The sequence below is a fragment of the Pipistrellus kuhlii genome, unplaced genomic scaffold (assembly GCF_014108245.1).
Source record: "Pipistrellus kuhlii isolate mPipKuh1 unplaced genomic scaffold, mPipKuh1.p scaffold_m20_p_3, whole genome shotgun sequence".
In the NCBI taxonomy this organism is placed as follows: domain Eukaryota; kingdom Metazoa; phylum Chordata; class Mammalia; order Chiroptera; family Vespertilionidae; genus Pipistrellus; species Pipistrellus kuhlii.
The window spans coordinates 45,451,869-45,468,785 of record NW_023425529.1 but is presented as its reverse complement, the minus strand read 5'-3'; the positions used below and the strand labels follow the sequence as shown (position 1 = coordinate 45,468,785).

The following is a 16,917-nucleotide window of genomic DNA, read 5'->3' as shown; positions in this document are numbered from 1 at the left end:
ATAACTAGTATCCTTATAAAAAGAGGAAACTGAACCATGTAAAGATTGGAGTTAATTCTGCCATAGCCAAGGAACAACAAAGATTACAAGCAAACCATAAGAAACTAGGAGAGAAGCATAGAATGCATCCTTCTGCAGAAACCAGCCCTGCTGACGTCTTGATTTTAGACTTCTAGCCTCCAGAGTTGTGAGACAATAAATTTCTGTTGTGTTTAAGGCACCAGATTTGTGGTACTTTGTCAAGGAAGCTGTAGCAACTAATATAGTAGCCATTATCAGCCTGCCACACTGGGGTTGAAATCTACAACTTGCTGTAGTGAGTTGTTACCAAGAAGTGAAGACTAAGAGTTACCAGAGTCTTACTTCTTCCCTGATACCCATTAGTCTGTTTTTATGTTTATCCTTACTCCTTTCCCAAACTAACAGATGGGACTGTTGTAATGTTAGATGAAGGTTAATAAGAACCCATTAGTACCTCCTGGTTTGTCTGCATTCTGATATAATAGGGTGGGAGATTGTATATAATAACAATTTGTTATCATCTTAAACCACAATCACAAATTGAATATGAGTCTATTGAAATAATAAAATGGCATTTTTTCCCCTTTGTGTATTTTGCCAGATATCTCCAATTTTGAATAAGTCTGGTGGCTGGTTTCCTGAAACTAGCTCATGAATAATTTTCTCAATTCAGACTTCTATTAGCTCTTGTGAGTTCAATTAATTTTTAAAAATTTGAATATCTATAATATTAGAACTAGTGGTACAAAGATATATAAAACATCAAAGTTATTCCCTGTCTTGTATGGTAGTCAGACACATAACTGCAATTAAATTATAATATGATAAATGTAATACAAGAACAGTATTTTCAAGTACTGAAAGATCTGGTAAACATCAGGGAAAGTTTCATGGAGGAAATTTTGTTTTAAGTGGTTTTGAAAGATAAAGAGAAATTTGCCAGACAGAGAAGGTGGAAAACATTCCACACACAAGAGAATGTCAGACATGAAAGAAATAAACAGCATGGTACATTCGGAGAACTTGTAGGTAGCTTGCTGTTGATGGAGCACAAATGGTGATGGAGAGCAGCAGGAGATGAGGCTGGAGTGGTTAGCAGGGGCAGTTTCTAGGGAAACTGATGTATTGCTTTAGTATTGAATCACTACTAGTATGACAGTAACGAAGTATGTGGATAAGCATTACTCCTAGGCAGCATAGATTCCATTCTTTTCCCCTGCCTGCCTGTTGTCCTTCTAGTCAGTGGCCAATATTCTAAAAAATATCTCATGACTAAAGGCAAACATTCAAAATTTAAGGAGTTTCCTCTTTGCCTGGTTTTATTTCAAAACCTTACAAGTAGACACAAAAATAATCAATAAGCAAAATAAGTCAACAAATAATGGTAAGAATTTTTTTCTGCATTAAATTAAGGTAGCAATATATCCATGCCTCTGCTTCTGTTTTGTCAGTTTATTTTGTGCATTAAATTCCACATATAAGTGGGATCACGTGATACTTGCCTTTCTCCAACTGGCTTATTTCACTTAGCATGATACCTTCCAGGACCATTCATGCTGATTTCCTTCTTTTTAATCACTGAGTAGTATTCCATTGTGTAAATGTACCACTGCTCTTTTATCCACTCATCTACTTGGGCTGTTTCCATATCTTGGCTATTATAAATAAAGCTTCTGTGAACATAGGTTGCATATATTCTTTCTGACTGATGTTTTGGAATTATTAGGGCATATTCCCAGAAGTTGGGTTGCTGGGTCCAAAGGCAATTCTATTTTTAATTTTTTGAGGAAACTTTATACTGTTTTCACAGTGGCTACACCAGTCTGTCTGTATTCCCATCAACTGTGCAGTTCCCTTTTCTCCACATCCTCACCAGCATTTTTTGTTTATTTATTTATTGATGGTAGACATCCTGGCAGGTGTGAGGTGATAATTCATTACGGTATTGATTTGCATCTCTCTGATGATTAGTAATATTGAACATATTTTCACGTGTCTATTAGCCATTTGTATGTCCTCTTTGGAGAAGTGTCTGTTCAGGTCCTTTGCACATTTTTAATTGGTTGTTTGTCTTATTGGTGTTGAGTTGTCTAGATTCTTTGTATATTTTGGAAATTGAGCCCTTCTTAGATGTATCATTGGTAAACATGTTCTCCCATACAGTGGGTTCCCTTTCCATTTTGTTGATCGTTTGTTTTGCTGTGCAGAGGCTTTTTAGTTTGATGTAGTCCCATTTGCTTGTTTTTTTTTCCATTTATTTCCTTTGCCCTAGAGACATATAGGCAAGGATATTGCTCTGAGAGATGTCTGAGCACAATGGAATATTATTCAGCCATAATAAAGAAAGGAAATCCTTTCATTTGCAACAACATGGATGTATCTTGAGGGCATTATGCTAAATGAAATATGGTAGACAGAGATAGATAAATAAAGTATGATCTCACTTACACATAAACTTTAAAATAGCCAAACTCATAGAACCAGAGAACAGAATCATTACCAGTGGCTGTGGATAAGGGAAACATGAATATGTTGGTCAAAGGATATTGCATTGCACTATATAACTGCTATTGTTTTATTGTAGTCACTACTAAGTTGGCCTGACTTTTTCTTTCATGAGTCTATCATTTTCAGTTTTTCCTTCTGCATTTCATACTAACATATACTCTGTTAATATAAAATTTAGGAACATGTCCATTTAAAAAAAAAAATAGCATTTAGTGTGTGAAATGCACAGAGCTAAGTATTTGATACTTACAATTGAATTAATTGTTGCTAATGATCATATGAAGAGAATACATTTCTTCTTACAATTTGATGAAAAAACAGGAGCTTTGTGAGTTTAGCCAAATTGCCCAGATTACAGTTCATAATGAAAATATAGAGACATAAACTATGTTTAGTCTGAATCAAACACCTATGCACATTAAAATTAAGTATTCATTAAAGTAAAGATATTTAATAATCTTTACTACTTTTATTCCCTGGTCCCTAGAAATTATGCCTTTTTACCATGTCTCTGACATGGGGGGAAAGTAGCTAGCTCCTTATAGTTACTTCTTCCGTTTTTCACATGAGGGAAATACTACATTAGGTATAGAAACTGGAGGGGGTGTCAATTAGGGAAAAATGAGACATATATAATACTTTAAACAATAAAATAAATAAAAATAAACTGGGGGGAAATTAAGGTGGCAAGCCAAATTCAGTACATCCTTCCCTACCTACAAGCTTCTGGTTTATTCAAGAGACCTGCCAAACCATTTACGGTAAGTCTTTGTCTATTTCTTTACCATCCTATAACTTCTTGTTAAGGCTCTGGAGACTTAAGCTTAGGTAACTTGTTTAAAACAAAAACATATTGCTGCAGTTTGGAATTATTTGTGAGTGAGTGAGTGAGTGAGTGAGTGAGTTTGGAGACTGAAGAATATATCTTTCTCCCCTCCCCCCTCCCTTTCTCTCATTGTTTCTCTCCTTCCCTCCCTCCAGCCTCTTCAGCTTTAATTTTTATTTTGGCTTAATCATTATAGTACTAAATTGTATAAGCCCTTAAAGTCATTGTAGGCTCTATACTGTGACTTGTATATGCTCTGCTCAGCTCATTGTAAGCATTCAGAATCTCCTGTATTATTTTCATTTATTTCCTTTGCCCTAGAGACATATAGGCAAGGATATTGCTCTGAGAGATGTCTGAGCACAATGGAATATTATTCAGCCATATAAAAGAAATATTATTCAGCCATAATAAAGGAAGGAAATCCTTTCATTTGCAACAACATGGATGTATCTTGAGGGCATTATGCTAAATGAAATATGGTAGACAGAGATAGATAAATAAAGTATGATCTCACTTACACATAAACTTTAAAATAGCCAAACTCATAGAACCAGAGAACAGAATCATTTACCTGTATTATCAAGAAGTGTTTAGAGCAGGAATGGGGAATCATTTTCTGCCAAGGGCCATTTAGATATTTATAATATCATTTGCAGGCCATACAAAATTATCAACTTAAAAATTAGCCTGCTATATTTGGTCAAACATTTCATTAATTCACCCCTAATGCCTTGGTAGGGCTAGACCAATGATTGTGGCCTGCGGGCTGGACGTTCCCCACCCTAGATTAGAGAGTTCTTTTTCCATAATGAAAATTTTAGTAGCCCAATTGAGAAAAACACAGTATAGTAGATTTGCCTAAATCTGATGGTTATGGTTCATGTTGTTCACACTGTATCCTTGGCCTTCCCAATCCATATGTGAGGTCCAGGGATGGCTTCGCTTATTACTGTGGAGCAAATTAGAAGATAAATGTGTCCGATGTGTTTTTTGAAAGCTCTATACCTCATAATATTCTAATAATAGTTTGAGAAGAGAGATGATATTGAAAAATATAAATGGGTAATGTCAGGACTTTTACTGAGTGATAATTACTTTAACCCAAAAAGAAGCATTCCTTGCTTTGTTAAAAACTCAAGTTATTCCTTTGGGAACTTTAATGGTACCTCCACTAAGCAGAATACTAAAAAGTCTAGCGTTAGAGCAAAAGCAATTAGCTATGTAACTGACACAGAACCAAGCCCTGCTGAATTCTGTTGGAATCTTTGTGCTCCAAGGCACTGATCCTTTAAAGTTTGTTAAGCATTTAATCCATCCAAGAAAGTAGCTGCCATCCAAGGAAAGATAATGAATATTGTTGTTAATTCTTAAGCATAGTTCCCAAGAGTGGCCTGGAGTTTAGTAAAGAGCCAGCCATTATGTATTGAGGGAGGGGAGCAGCCAGAACTAAGAAAAGATGTGACTCAAGCTAAAACTCCAAACCTTAGAGAAGAGTGATTTTTAACTGCCTCAGTTTCAAGAGCAACATCATAAGTTGCTTCTCTCTTACCATTTTGGCCTTCCAAAACCCCCCAAATAGTATGTAACCATTGTTTTTAAGGAACCCTGCAGCAATAAGAAATGATGAGGTAGAGTAATTTATTTGGTATACTACGTGAAAGTGAAAAATGGAAGTCTGCATTACAGTACAATTGATAGGTACTCATGAAGATATAGAATGATATACTTCCTTACATATTTCAGTTTCCAAGTTCCTTAAATAGAAAAAGAGGAAAAATCTATATATCTTGAAAATCATCATTTATTGGTTAGGAATGGTTGCAGCTGCAAAGTACCTACCAGTAGCTTTAAATTTTGTGAACCCTTATAACAAAAGAAGTCTAGAATTAGGACTTTTAGAGCAATTAAGCAAAAGGATCTAGGTTCTTTCTACCTCTCTGCTTCACCACTTTTAGCTTTTACCTTTTAGTCTCAAGTTTGTCACCTCAGAATTAGGGGGTGACGAAGAAAAGAGAAGGAGAAGCACAGGGACTCTCCTTTTCTATCTTTCCCTTTTCTTTTTCTTTTTTAAATATATTTTTATTGATTTTAGAGAGGAAGGGAGAGGGAGAGAGAGATAGAAACATCAATGATGATAGAGAATCATTGATTGGCTGCCTCCTGCATGCCCCCAACTGGGGGCATGTGCCCTTGACCAGATTGGAAGCTGGGACCCTTCAGTCCGCAGGCCGATGCTCTATCTACCGAGCCAAACTGGCTATGGCTAGGGCTACCTTCCCCTTTTCTTTAAAAAAAAAAAAAAAAAAAAAAAAAAAATATATATATATATATATATATATATATATATATATATTTAGTTTATTGATTTTTTTTAGAATGGGGGGAGAGTGAAAAAGAAAAATCAATTTGTTGTTGCACTTATTTATGCATTCATTAGTTGATTAATGATGTGCCCTGACCAGGGATTAAACCTGCAACCTTGGTGTATCTGAACAACTGAGTAGTAGCTCTAATCAACTGAGATACTATCTTTCTCTTTTATAAGGAAACAAAAGCTTTTCCAGAGTTACAGTCTTCTACTGCCATTGGATTTCTGTGTCTTATTGACCTGAATTTTTGTGACAGGTTTAATCTTAGTTGCATGGGAGGCTGGGAAACGAGTATCAGCCTTGCTTTTGTTTTTTTTTTCGTTATAGTAGAAGACAAACAAGGGAGAAGAGTTGGAAATGAGGGTGGGTTAAGAAACCAATGGTGCCTTCATCAAACCTATTGCCTCTTCCCTTTCTCTGTCCTTCCCCCAAGCAGTCTAGCAAGTAAGACAACAGTCTTTTCAGGACCAGAGAGGCCTAATAAGCCAAGTAATACAGATTTCTAGTTTCAAAGTAATTGGACACAGAATTTAGTTTATGGCCTTACTGAAAAAAGTCACAAGAGAATATTATTAAAAAGAAATGAACGGATTCTGGGAAGATGGTAGGATAGGAGGTACAAGGAATCTGTCTTCCATCCACACAATAATTGCACTGGCAGGATCTGTCTGATATAACTGTTGTGGCACTCTGGAGTCTGTTGAAGGCTTGCAACTTTCAGGGTAAGAATTAAAGGAAAATTGTGGTTAATTTTAGTCGATTTCAGGAGAAGTTATACATCCCCATTCCCAGTCAGGCCATTGTATATATATGTTCCTACAGCAGCTTGGAGGATGGGGTCATTTTTGCCTTTCCTCTAAATATCAGAGATCTGTGCTCTGATTGCTGATTGTTGCTTCTGATCATAGAGGTGTAGACAAAGAGGTTGTTAGCCATTTTGTGGCACCTCCCTGCATTGTGATAAGCCCCTCTGGCTGCTGTGACTTCTAAGGCATTTAAAGCACCTTCCCCCTTTATTTTTAACTATTTCTCCTTTCAGAAACCAGGCATTAAAGACTAGGATATTAAAAAACAATTGCATATGTGGGGAAAATTAGAAAGTGACTGTGCATGCCTAAGGAAAGGCTCAGTAAAGACCTTAGAAGACATTGAATGTACACATCAGGCCGAATGTTGGCACACAGGTTACCCTAAGCAATGAAAAAACACAAAAACAATTACAAAAAACAGCAAACCCTGGGGAAGGGGTAGAATCTGATTTTCAGTATTACAACTTTGTTAGAGTCAAATGACCCATGTTCAACAAAAAGTCACAAGGCATATAAAGAAAGAGCAAATTCTGACCCATTAAAAGGGGGGAAAATAAACTGTTGTGCAGAAGACCTGATGGCAGATCTATAAGACAAAGACTTTAAAACAACTGCCTTCAAGATGCTCAAAGAACTAAAGGAAGATGTGCAGAAAGTCAAGAAAACAATATGTGAACAAAACAGAAATATCAGGGAAATAGAAAACCTAAAAAGAAACCAAAAAGAAATTCTGAAGCTGAAAAAAGTACAATAACTAAAATGAAAAATTCACTAGGAAGATTCAGAGCAGATATGAGTAGGGAAGAAGAGAGAATCAGTGAATTTGAAGATCAAAGAGTGGAAATAATTGAGAGCAAGAAGCAGAAAATAAAAATATTTGGAGGCCAAAAGACAGAGGGCCAATATATGCAAAATCCTAAAAGAAAAAATCCTCTATCCAGCTTGACCGACAAGGCTCACTGGTTTAGCATCCCTCGACCTATGAACCAGGAGGTCACAGTTTGATTTCTGGTCAGAGCGCATGCCTGGGTTGTGGGCTCAATCCCCAATTTGGGGCATGCAGGAGGCAGCTGATCAATGATTCTCTCTCATCATTGATTTCTCTAACACTTTCTCCCTCTCCTTTTTTCTCAAATCAATTAAAAAATATATATATTTTTAAAAGAATCCTCTGTCCAGCAAAACTGCCCTTCAAACGTGAGGGAGTAATTAAGACATATTTAGATACACAAAGGCTGAGAGAGTTAGTGACTACTAGACCTGCCCTGCAAGAAATGCTCGAGGGAGTCCTGAAAAGTAAAATGAAAGGACACTAGAAAGTAAACTCAGAGCTGTAAGGAAAAATCAAAATCTCAAGGAAGGTAAGTATATGGGAAATTATAAAGCTAGAATTTTAAAAAATACATTTTGTTGATTCCTAACAGAGAAGAAGGGAGAGGGACAGAGAGTTGAAAACATCGATGAGAGAAACACCGATCAGCTGCCTCCTGCACACCCCCTCCCAGGGATGCTCCCGCAACCAAGCCATATGCCCACACCAGAACCAAACTCAGGACCTCCCCAGTCCACAGGCTGACGCACCATCCACCGAGCCAAACTGGTCAGGGCTAAAGCTAGAATTATTATAATAATGGTTTGTTACTGCACTTTCTGCTTTTTTACAGGACTTAAAAAACTAATAATACTTTTTTGTTGTTGTTAATCTTCACCTACGGATATTTTTCCATTGATCTTTTAGAGAGAGTGGAAGAGAGAGGGAAAGAAAGAGAGAAACATCAATGTGAGTGAAACACATTGATTGATTGTCTCCTGCACACACCCTGACAAGGCCTCAGAAGGAGCCGGCAACCAAGGTACTTGCCCTTGACCAGAATCAAACCTGAGACCCTTTGGTCCACAGGCCAACACTCTGTCCACTAAGTTAAACTGGCTAGGGCAAAAGACTAATACTTTTAAAGAAAAAAAAATGAATGCATAAGCTAATATTACTGTAACTTTACTTCTTTTTCTTTCTTTTCTGTTAATCCTCACCCAAGGATATTTTTTTCCATTGATTTTATTTTTAGAGAGAATGGAAGGAAGGGGGAGAGACAGAAAGAGAAACAGCAATGTGAGAGAGACACATCAATTGGTTGCCTCCTGCATACACTCTGACCAGTGCCAGCAATCAAACCTGCAACTGAGGTATGTGCCCTTTACCAGAATCGAACCCGTGATTCTTCAGTCTGCAGGCCAACACTCTAACCACTGAACCAAACTACCGTATTTTTCGGACCATAAGACGCACTTTTTTCCCCCCAGAAGTGGGGGGGAAAAAGTCCCTGTGTCTTATGGTCCAAATATAGCCTACACATATACTTTAAAAAAAAAAGTTTTTTTACTTGCCCAGCTCTGTGTGGTCTCTGTGTGCTTGCCCGGCTCTAAAATGGTTCTAAATGCTGCTGTTTACTTTTCAGGGTTGATTACATGTGTTTATGACTGTGATGTTGGGTTTTAATGCACATAAAATATTTTAGGACACTATTTGTTTCAGAATCTTTTTTTCTTCATTTCCCTTCTCTAAAAACTGATGTGTCTTATGGTCCGGAGCGTCTTATGGTCTGAAAAATACGGTAGTTAGGGCTAATATTACTGTAACTTTAATTTGTAACTTCAAATCTTCTTCATAATTTAAGAACCTAATGTATTTTTTAAAATTATTAGTTTATGTTTGGGGGTCTACAGTGTATAAAGATGTAATTTTGTGATATCAGCAACCAAAAGGGGGGATGAGTTAAGAACTGTAAAGGAGCACAGTTTTTGCATTTATTGAAGTTAAATTGGCATAAATTCAAATTAGACTATTATAACTTTAGGCTGTTAAATGTAATCATCATAGTGATCACAAAGAAAGTAACTATAGAATATACACAAAAGGAAATGAGAAAGAAATTTAAGCATTTCATTTAAAAATCAACTAAAGCCGGGACCGGTTTGGCTCTGGATAGAGCGTCGGCCTGCGGACTGAAAGGTCCCGGGTTCGATTCCGGGCAAGGGCATGTACCTTGGTTGCGGCACATCCCCAGTAGGGGGTGCGCAAGAGGCAGCTGATCGATGATTCTCTCTCATCGATGTTTCTAACTCTCTATCCCTCTCTCTTCCTCTCTGTGAAAAACCAATAAAATATATATTTTAAATAAATAAATAATAAAAATCAACTAAAAAAGAAGACAGTAATGAGGAACAAAAAAGCTATAGGTCATATAGAAGACAAAGAGCACAATGACAATAGTTCCTCCTTATTAGTAATTACTTGTAAAGCAAATGGATTAAACTCTTCAATCAAAAGAAATGGATAAAAATGTTATCTAATTATTTGCTGTCTCTAAGAAACTCAGTTGAGATCCAAAGACACAAACAGGTTGAAAGTAAACAGATGCCATCCCTAACCGGTTTGGCTCAGTGGAAAGTGAACAGATGCCAAAAATGTTCCATGCAAATGGCTACTAAAAGAGAGTTGTAGCTATACTAACAGCAGAATAAGTAAATCTTTTATCAAAATAAGTTATAAGAAATAAAGAGGACATTATCTATACTAATAAAAGGGTAATATGCTAATTAGACCGGATAGACCAGACGTCTTCTAGACATCCTTCCAGACAAAGCTGCAGCAGCTGCGAGAGCCAAAGAGGGCTAGTGGCCAGCAGTGGCGGCGGCAGCGGGGTGATGGGAACGCGTCTTCCCATGATGGCCGAGTCGCCACTCACAGAGGGAAGCCAGACTGCAGGGAGCGGGCCTAAGCCATCAATAGGACATCTTCTGAGGGCTCCCGGACTGTGAGAGGGGGCAGGCTGGGCTGAGAGGACCCCTGCAGTACATGAATTTTTGTGCACCGGGCCTCTAATATATTAATAAAAGTTTCAACACAGCTAAAGGCTATAACAATTATACACATTTAAATACCTAATGATAAACTGTCAAAATACATGAAGCAGAAACTGACAGAATTGAAGGGAGAAACTAACATTAATAGTTGAAGAATTCAATACTTCACTCACAATAATGGATAGAGAGACCAGACAGAAAATAAGAAAATAGAAGATTTAACACAATAAACCAACTTGATCTGACAGGCATATAAAGAACACTCTGACCAATAATAGCATACACATTCTTTTCAAGTGCATAGGGGACATTTTCCAGAGTACATCATATTTTAGGCCACACATTGTCTTAATAGATTTTATTTTTATTTTTTTAATGATAGCGTTTTATTATTTTTAATACTAAGTATTTATTGTTGAGAGTATTACAGATGTACCCCTTTCTTCCCCCAATACCCTCCACCCAGTTCCCACCCCAACCCAGGCCTTCACCACCCTATTGTCTTTGACCATAGGTAAGGCGTATATGCATATAAGATACTAGAGGCTCATTGCACGAATAGTGTGCAAAATAGGCCTTCCTTCCCCTGGCTTTGCTTCCAGCTGCTTGCTGCCGGCTGACACCCAGGAGCCTTTGCAAATCTTTGCTCCCAGCTGGCCAGAGCCCCGCTCCTGTAGCTCCCTGTCCCTTCCCCTCCCTCATAGCAGGCATCCTTGCCCACCTGGCCACTCCGTATTGTGTATGCAAATTAAGCCACTATCTTCGTTGGGTTAATTTGCATGCTCGCCCCTGTTTGGCTGGTGGTCATCATGGAGGAATTGTCATTTGTATATTTCTCTTTTATTAGTGTATATTGGTTAATCTCATCCTGCTTCTCCTTCCTACTTCCCTCTCAGAGTCATCAGTCTGTGCCATGTTTCCATGCCACTGATTCTATTTTATTCATCAGTATATTTTGTTCATTAGATTTCTTGTTCATTTATTTTGATTTGTAGATTCAATTGATAGATATATATTTAATGCCATTTTATTGTTTATATTCTCCTCCTCCACCACCTCCTTCTTCTTCCTCTTCTTAAAGAATACCCTTCAACATTAGTGATGCTCAACATCACTAATCATTAGGGAAATGCACATCAAATTACAATGAGCTACCACTTTACACCCACTATGATGACTACTAAGAAAAGAAAATAGGCAGTGTGCTTGTGCTAGGATAGGGGGCGCTGTCGTCCCTCGACTCCTAGCTGAACTGTTGGAAGAAGCCCAAGTGGGCGCTTGAAGGAATCAAGGTTGAGGACCACCTTGACCTCATTGTCTCAAAGCCTCAGGAAAATTCACTGTTGCCATTGCCAGAAAGAGCTATTTATGGCTTTTGTTCTTTTCATAAGCTCCCAATTTGGCTTCGTCCTGTATTTCATGTGGAGTTTTGTTCCCGAGTTTTGGCTGAACACCTAAAGCTTGACCTATTGGCCTCAAAAGTATTGGGCAGTTGCATTGCCTGTCTACTTCCTCATTACTATAGTAATCGGGTATGTACTCTTATTTGGAGTAAATATGATGAGCACCTCGCCACTCAACTCCATTCATACTGTCACAGATAACTATGCTAAAAATTAGCAGCAAAAGAAATACCAGTGAGAGGCCATCCCAGCATTAAAAGATATTTCTGTTAGTGAAGTAAATCAGATGTACTCTCTGACTGCCAAAGGACCTTATACCAAAAACTGAATTGTATATGTATGTACTATCAAACATTTATTACAAGTTATGACATAATAATTTTGACCATAATTATCTCTCTTATTAATACCCAGTATTGAAATATTTTGAAAAATTTAAATTGAACTTTCCTTTCATTAAGCTCCATTAATATGATAAAAGTTCTCAAATATTAGTTATTAATGGACAGAATATTTATCAAATATTTTTTTAAAAAGAAAAGAAGGACCAAAACCGGTTTGGCTCAGTGGATAGAGCGTCGGCCTGCGGACTGAAAGGTCCCGGGTTCGATTCCGGGCAAGGGCATGTACCTTGGTTGCTGACACATCCCCAAAAGGGGTGTGCAAGAGGCAGCTGATCAATGTTTCTCTCTCATCGATGTTTCTAACTATCCCTTTCTCTTCCTCTCTGTAAAAAATCAATAAAAATATATATGTAAAAAAAGAAAAAGAAAAGAAGGTTAGCGAGGATGTAGAGAAATTGGAACCTTTGCATGTTCTTGGTAGTAGTATAAAATGGTACAACCAATGTGGAAAACAGTATGGCATCTTCTCAAAAAATTAAAAATAGAATTACCATATGATCCAGCACTTTCACTTCTGAGCATATACTATTATTATATGGAACTAAAAGTATTGAAAGCAGGGTCTCAAGAGATATTTGTACACCCATATTTATAGCAGTGTTATTGACAATTGTCTACAACATGGGTGTCCATCGACTAATGAATAAATAAACAAAATGTTGTAAATACATACAAGGGATGGTATTCATACTTTAAAAGGGTTGGAAATTCCACCCTAGCCAGTTTGGCTCAGTGGATAGAGCGTCAGCCTGTGTACTAAAAGGTCGTGGGTTCGATTCTGGTCAAGGACACCTACCTCGGTTACAGGCTTCTCCCCGACACAGGTCCTGGTTGGGACTCAAGCAGGAGGGAACCAATTGATGTTTTTCTCTCACATCAATATTTCTCTCTGTCTTTCCCTCCCTCTTCCACTCTCTAAAAATCAATGGAAAAATATCTTGGGTGAGGATTTTTAAAAATGAAAATAAAAAGATTGGAAATTCTGCTATACTCTACAACAGGATGACCCTTGAAGACATGCTAAGTGAAATAAGTCACAAAAGACAAATACAGTATGATTTCACATGTTTGAGGTATTTAGAGTAGTCAGAATTATTAAGACAGAAAATATAGGCCTTGGCTAAGGTGGTTAGAGTATTGTCCTGATACGCCAACGTTGCGGGTTTGATCCTGGTCAAGGCACATGCAAGAATCAACCAATGAATACGTAAATAAATAGAACAACAAATCGAGGTTTTTCTCTGTCTACCTTTCCCACCCCACCCCCTTTCCCTTCTCCCTCTAAAATCAATTAAAAATAAAAAAGAAAGTTTGGTGGCTGCCAAGGGGTTGGGGGTCATTCTTTAATGGCTACAGAGTTTTAGTTTTACAAGATGAACATTGTTAAGGCGATGGATGGTGGTGATGGTTACACAACAATGTAAATGTATTTAATACCACTGACCTGTACACTTAAAAAATTGTTACAATGGTGCCCAGCTGGTATGGCTTAGTGTTTGAATGTCGACCTATGAACCAAGGGGTCATGGTTCGATTCCCAGTCAGGGCACATGCCAGGATTTTGGGCTCGATCTGCAGTGGGGGATGTGTGGGATGTGCAGCCGATCAATGATTCTCTCTCATCGTTGATGTTTCTTCCCTTCTTCTCTGAAATCAATAAAAATATATTTTTAAATGGTTATGATAGCAAATTTATGTTTTGTGTATTCTGCCCCAATAAAAAATAAAAGAGAAAGAGAGGAAAAGAAAAGTTTGTACTTACTACTTTACTGTGATACTAGGCAATCCCATAGAGGAAGCTTAGATGACCAGGCTAATTGCATTGAAACCTGAAGTAAGATTGTATTTCTCAATCCTCCTCAAGTATTAAGCAAGATTTAAAAACAAAATACCTAACCTTTCCCAACTTAAACTGATAAGAAATTATGTTTTCTATCCTTTTTCCTACACTTCCCAATTTCTTAGAGTTGGCCTATATTACCTTTGGAGCTCAGTTGCCTTTTTGCTGTAATTTATTGGGCTCTTGCAATTTACTTGGCACAAGACACTACCTATGGGGCTCATGATTTTTCACATTTGTCATAAATAAGAGGAGGGAACAGGAACCAAAATAAAAATGAGTGATCAGCTGTGACTGGGTGTTTAATACTTCTGTTACTTAGAATAGTCGTATCATTGGTCTGAATGATGTAGAATAATGCATTGATATTAATCTCAGGTTATAATGATGAAGAACCAGCAATTCAAGGTTGACTATGGTTTTAATATTCTTTTCTTACCCCTTTCCCCATGCTTATTAACATGATTGTAATATACCTTTTTCCCTTGTTTACTGTAGAGTAAACTTTATAAAATGAGGAATCACTGCCCTAACTGGTTTGGCTCAGTGGATAGAACATTGGCCTGCAGACTCAAGGGTCTCAGGTTTGATTCCGGTCAAGGGCATGTACTTTGGATGCGGACACATCCCCAGTAGGGGGTGTGCAGGAGGCAGCTGATTGATATTTCTCTCTCATCAGTGTTTCTAAATCTCTCCCCCTTTCCCTTCCTCTCTGGGGAAAAAAAAAATATATATATATATATATATATATATATATATAAACAAAAAATGAGGAATCAGTTCTTGACACAGCTTGGCTTCTGTGGGTTGCTGATATTCTGCCCTATAAAATTCAATTTATTTGGATCCTAAAAGAAAATGTTTAAAATGATGTAGTTAAAATTACTACTAGTAATTTGGGGAATGAAGAAGGAAAAGGTTGCTGTTTATGAATTGACATTTTTTATACAGAACATTTTCATTTGTAGGAAAATTAAGTTCAATGATAGAATCAGATACCCGAAGAAAATGAATTGACCCACAGTACATGACACCAGTGTCCTTTCATGCACATTGGTATAACTCCAGCATACAAAAATTGTCCTTGGTGCCTTTCTTTAATAAAGGGAATCTGCTATCTAATAAAAGAAAAAGTAGGAAGGTTATGCTAATTCTCACTTACTTGCATAATGAAATATACTTTAGAAATGGAGATGCGTCCTGGCTGATTTGGCTCAGTGGATAAAGCATTGGCCTGCGGACTGAAGGGCCCTGAATTCAATTCCAGTCAAGGGCACATGCCTGGGTTGAGGGCTTGATCCCCAGTAGGGTGCATGCAGGAGGCAGCCAAATCAGTGATTCTCTCTCATCATTGATGTTTCTCTCTCTCTCCCTCTCCCTTCCTCTCTGAAATAAATAAAAAAATTTTAAAAGCAATTTGATTTCAGCTGGTCCTTGGAAAAATTGGTAGGATTTGGATAAACTGAGGGAGATGGGAAGACATGTATGAGAATAGGGAGATTGTGTGGAGGCACAAAATTGAAAACAAGTAGACTTTGCATATCAGTAGAGATCCTGACCTGGATAGAAAGCCTTAGTGGAAAAATAGGAGCAAATAAAGTCACAAAAATAAAAGAAGTCCAGAAAACAATGATGTATTTTATACTCCTTTAAAATATTTGGGAATTTTTTTTTTTATGTTTTGTTTGTTTGTTTTATTGAGATATTGTAGGCATAGAACATGTAAGTTTATTGTGAAATGATTACCACAGTAAGTTAGTTAAACCTCCAGTCTCTCACATATAATTACTGTTGTTGCTTTTTTTGGTGTGGTAACATTTAAAATCTCTTTTAACAACTTTCAAGCATATAATACAATATTACTAGTTATAGATACCATGCTGTACATTAGACCCCCAATCTTATTCATCATATAACTGGAAGTTGGTGCCCTTTGATCATCTACCTGTTTTTCCCATCCCCAAGCCCCTGCTGTCTTTGGGAATGATTTTAAACCTTTCCCACTCAGTCAAATTCTTTCTATTGATTTTGTTTTATTTTATTTTGTTTTAAATTTGTCTTTATTGTTGAAAGTATTGCAGGTGATCCTTTTTTATCCCCCCTTAACACCCTCCACCCTTCTCTAGCTTCCTCCACAGTCCTTCCCTGCACTATTGTCTCCTTATTGATTTTAAATTCCCTTTGCTGCCTCGTCGCCTTTTTAAAATTTTTATTTAATTTAGTTTTTTAAAATTTTTAATTGGTTTTTAGATAGAGGGAGGGAGAGAGAAAGAAAGAAATCTCCGTGCAAGAGTGGCACATCAGGCCGAAGCCGGTTTGGCTCAGTGGTAGAGCGTCAGTCTGCGGACTAAAAGGTCCCAAGTTCGATTCCGGTCAAGGGCATGTACGTTGGTTGCGAGCACATCCCCAGTGGGGGGTGTGCAGGAGGCGGCTGGTCAATGTTTCTCTCTCATCGATGTTTCTAGCTCTCTATCCTTCTCCCTTATTCTCTGTATAAAATCAATAAAATATATTTTTAAAAAAAGAAAAAGAGTGGCACATCAGGAGAAACCAAAATGGTGGCATAAGGTAAACACCTATACTGCTGCTGTGCACAACAATTTTAAAACTGCAACTAGAATACAGAGCGGACATCGTCCAGAACCACTGGAAAGCTGGCTGAGTGGAAATCCTACAACTAGAAGGAAAGAGAAAAGGACATTGAGACTCAGGAGCTGTGGAGGTGCAGAGACCCTTGTGCACGGAAAGAGCGGGCGGCTGAATATGCGGCTGGTTTACTTGTGGCACACGGAGAGGGTGGGCAGCAAACTTGCGGCTAGCTTTTTCATTTGGGAGGAAAACAAAACCTCTCAAATACACTGAAATCCAGC

General features: G+C 37.6%; 1 protein-coding gene and 1 pseudogene across 9 annotated transcripts in view; both read left to right on the top strand.

Moving 5' to 3' along the window:
* LOC118728519 (cyclic AMP-dependent transcription factor ATF-7) overlaps positions 1-16,917 on the top strand; it is a 112,849-nt gene that overhangs the window by 46,591 nt on the left and 49,341 nt on the right. The gene's annotated exons all lie outside the window — the stretch shown is intronic.
* On the top strand, positions 11,634-12,316 carry LOC118728524 (annotated as a pseudogene).